Source organism: Pteronotus mesoamericanus, unplaced genomic scaffold, assembly GCF_021234165.1.
Source record: "Pteronotus mesoamericanus isolate MK-2021 breed Mesoamerican mustached bat unplaced genomic scaffold, CSHL_Meso_final contig_94, whole genome shotgun sequence".
Classification (NCBI taxonomy): Eukaryota; Metazoa; Chordata; class Mammalia; order Chiroptera; family Mormoopidae; genus Pteronotus; species Pteronotus mesoamericanus.
The window spans coordinates 33,697,684-33,702,333 of record NW_026555285.1 but is presented as its reverse complement, the minus strand read 5'-3'; positions in this window follow the sequence as shown (position 1 = coordinate 33,702,333).

Genomic DNA, 4,650 nt, shown 5'->3' with positions numbered 1-4,650 from the left:
GAAGATTATGAGCCATATTGCAAATAGGTATGTTATTATTTGAACTGTATATGATTCTCACAGAATAACAACATTACAAGAGACCAAACATAACAGCCACTCTAATTGCTGGAGAGGAGAAAAGTAAAGTTACAGTAGGTCAGGCAAAATTCTTAAGTTATCTAGCTGGCTAACGTCAGGGCCAAGAAGAAAAATCAGGTTTCCTAACTTACAGTTTATTATTCTTTCCATAATACTGTGCTACAATGTCTCATAAACAATGTCAAGTTTTTGATTATCAGCATCTAAATTTAATATGAGCAATAGGCAGCAAAGTCTTCTATAGCTTCTAGATTACTTTTTCTCCATCTGTGTGAAGTTGCTAATTACCTGCTGTCAGTGAAAACAACCCTTGTAGGCAGCTGAAAAAATGAATTGGAAATTCGGGTTTGAAGTCAAGTAAAAAACACAGGTGTTGCTTTGTTCAATTAAAGCCTAACAAGAAACTTAGTGGGATAAAAGTGTAGGAGGTGGGAAAGGAAAAGGAAAAGATGACGTCAATCTCAGCTGAAATTGTCAGAGAGGATAAAAGCTAGAAAACGGCTTCCTAAGCACTTCCGAAAAGGGAATTTGGAGCCTGGAGGATTTGCAGGACTAAACTGCGTCATGCGAACAATTTACAATTTACATTTTAGGAAAATAATTTGTGACAACATTCTCCATCTTCTTCAAAAAATGCAAAGAGAAAACATGACGTGTTAACTGAAACAGGCAACAGATTATAAAGTGGAAGGATTTTTGGTTCTGTCTTTTTGGAGGGGAACAGGGGATCAATTTTATTTAGTTTTTAAAGGTTAATATTTGTGCGCCGTAGAACAGTGTACTGTACTAGGCACTTCACCTGTGCTACTGTAATCAGGACTAAAAACGTCTTTCTGGTTTGTTTTTAATAATGATAATTTACTTTTCAGAGAAACCGTATAAACAATAGGCAATATTTCAAAATTAAAATATATTGTGGGCTATTGACTCTTCTCTTTAACACTTAATTCTCTTTTTCCAGTTTGGAGTTCCTTTTTGATTACTTATTTTGCTTACTCCAAGGCCAGGAATTCTCAGGCTCTGAAGAACGGACTGAAAAGCCACGGAGAGAAGGATTACTTGAAACTTCAGGAAGCTCTTTGCCCCCCTTCTCATTTCCATCATTTTTAAATCCAGGTACATTTGTAGTAGGAATTTGTTCTGTGAAACCCTGCAGCAATATTTCTCTTCATTTCCATGACAACAGCTCCCTATCAACTTCTGAAGGAACTTGCCTGTATTGTAAACAAACCTCTCTTGGCAATTGGCCTGTTTTCTTTCTCTATCTCATCTTCCATCTGCTCAAAGGCTTTGCTTCAAAAAGAAGTAGGTTGCAGGTGTGTACTTTTTCTTTCCTTAACCCCCACCCCTTTTGTTTCTGAAAGAGGTCGATCTTGGAGATTAAAATTCCCTCAGCTTGTGACTTTAACAACCTCACAGAGCAAGGCTGAGTACCTGCGAACCATAATTTGGAGCCTATCAACATATAGCATGCTTGGTTCCATTTTAACACAAGTCCCTCAGAAATAGGAAGCTGACTAATACGTTTTATGAAGTAAATGCTAACTGCAGAAAGAAAAAAAAACTATTTAGCTCCAGCCAAAAAATGAATCAGAAATAAGGTTGTTTTTGTTTTGTTTTGTTTTGTTTTTTTCAGGATCTTTCGTTGAAGTGGCTGTTTTAGAAAATGTTTCATGACGGAACCAGAGCCTTACCAATAATCAAGGTGAGAAAAACTTTCTTTTGAAAAAAATAAAATATCTCTTATATGTTTTAACCTGAGGTTTCATGACCTCAAAATGGCATAAACTTTTAATCCTCCAGGACTTGAAATGTAGGTCAGTTATTTGTCCAATATAATAAATTTGACATTTTTATATGTTCATTTACCCACTCTCTTAAGTCTCTTTTTATTCAATGCCTCAGCTATTGGATCATGTGACTACTAGAGTAAACACAATTGTCTGGCATTATGCCAGATATCGGAAGGGAAAAAAAGGCCAGCAAAAGAAAAAACAAGATACATTTCCTCCACTGAAAAGCCAAAGTTGGAGAGAGAGAACTGGAGAGAGAGTGTCTTGGCTGGAGTTTGAGGGGGGTTTGGGTCATGTGAATCACAGTCTCAGGTCTCCATCGAAAATTTTGCTTTATTTACTTGTTTTGTTGGTTTTAATTTTCCTTAGGTTCCTGAGGAGCTCAGGAGGGCCCACCTCATGCATAAGACTAGAAGAAGGATCTTTGGTATCGCCAGAAAACTCCAGATTTCATAAGTCCACAAGGCCCTTCATAAACAACAAGTATTTTCATGCCTTTATCTCATTTTGTCATATGGTCTAATTTACACATGTATTAACTTATTCATTCAAAAATATTTGAGTGTTTACCATGTGCCAGGCACTGTGCTAACTGCTGGGATTGCAATGGGACGAGGACGTAATCCCTGTCCTCAGTTTCCTGGGCAGAGGCAGATGGAGGCTTTAATCAGATAATCACACAAACATGCAAAATTACAATATGAGAGCTTTTAATAGAGGAATGTGGTATCTAGCATTTGGAAACAATTTTTAAGGAAGACCTCACAGAGAATGTGAGGCTGGAGCTAAAATTTGGAGAAGACAGCAGTGAAGAGGACAAACAGTCCGACATAATGTATTTCTTGTCTATTCCTGCTTGCTGGGAGTTTAGCTCCCCCAGAGCAGACTCTGCTGTCTCCTTTGCCACATTATTCTCAGGGGCCTAAAACGGGGCCTGACACAAAATTCGACTCTCAGTAAATATTTATTAAGTCAATGAACTAAATAAAAAGGAAAGGGAAGAGCAATTCCAACACATGCTTTTGCAAAGATTCTTTCACTAGAGGAATCATAGCCTGTGAAAAAAGGCCATCAAACTCAGAAATTGGACTATCAGTTTGTGACCTGAGGTATTAGATCGGTGTTTTAAATTCCCCAGTGGTGAGGCATTGGGAACCATAGACTTCCTTTCCCCTTTCTCACATTTATTTTTTTTAATGAGCATCCAAGATTCCAGGACTTATCTGAACGGCAATGCTTTCAGAGAAACAACGTCTGTAAACCATACTCCGCTTTCAATGTAGACTGAGGACGTCACCTAGGAAAATGGTGACCAGTTCCTATTGTCATATTAAAATAAAAGCTGGCCTAGTATACCCACAGGGCAGTGCAGCGTCTAATATATAAAGACTAAATCCTCCTCCTCTTCCCCCCTTGTTCTTCTTGTCCTCTCTTTCCGTCTCCCTCCCTCTTGTGCTCCTCCCTCTTTCTCCTTCCCTCCCTTTTTTCTTTCTTCTCTCCCTCCCTCAATGACTTCAGCACATGCTTTACTCTGAAAAATCGTTCGTGTGCATGTATAAAATCTAAGAGGAGGGTTGAGAGCAGAATATACAGGGTCCAGCACAAATAATGCTCCTTTTTTATTACAAAAGCTTTTATTACAAAATCATAAGCATGTAATTCTGTAACATAACACTATCACACTCAAGCACACCACATGACATTTTAGGTGACATGTTCAAGTTGCTCTCCATCTCGTACAAGACATAGCACATACCCTACCAACCACACTCAAGGAGGGATTACCTCTGCCGGACCCTGTATGTTGGCCTCGAGTTGAGCCAATTAACTTTACTGGGTATTTCCTGTGTGCTCAGGACTCTCCTGGACCCACCTTTGGGGAAGGACTCTCTCCATCCTGAGCAGGCATCTGCTTACTTGGGGAAACTGAAATAATGTCCTCAAAAGAAGTCACCACCAACAAGATTTCAACTCGTGAATCACCCCTGTGTGGCGTTGTATGTGGGTGCCCACCCAGTGCATGGGTTAAGTCGAGGAGGCTTCCTGAGATTTTTAAGTTTGATTTTAAAAGAGACATATCTTGATCATTAGAGAGGAGCAGAGAGGTAAAAGAGAAGTATTTTTCTTTGCATAATGTAAATGTTTTCAAAACCTAGGGCTATTTGGGAAAAAACTAATCACCTCCGAAGCAGAATCCTAAAATATCACCATAGCTCAGTGGAAATTACAGCAAACAAGTACATGTTCAGCCAAAAGAATGATTTCCCTTATTCCTTTTCAAAGTCAAACAAGAATCCTTTCCCTGGTACACCAAAGGAATGGACACTTTCATTCAAGGAACAGGTAATGGGTTCGATAAGTGAAGGCCACATTATAAGCCACATAGCAGCATATCTCTTCAAAGCTGAAAATATCTCAATCTAAGCTACAAATGACTAATTTTGATGGTAACCTTTATGTCATTTTTCCTCTGCTGTAAGAAAGAATGCAGTACTGTGGTAAATCATGAAATCTTTCTTCTAGTGCAAATACCTTAAAATTTTAAAACCTATTCCACAAGACTAAGAATGTAGATCATGTTCCATTTGTAAGGCATTTCCTACCTGAAGGCACAAAAATAAATTCATATTGGCTGGGAGTTTGTGCTCTGAGTGTTTTCACCTCATTTTGGATCAACACCTGCTAGTCTGGTCTTGTGTCTCTTTCACTCTCTCAGATACTATTTCACTGCTTAGAGCCCTTTGAAAGGCAACAGATAACAAACACTCTTTGGTCC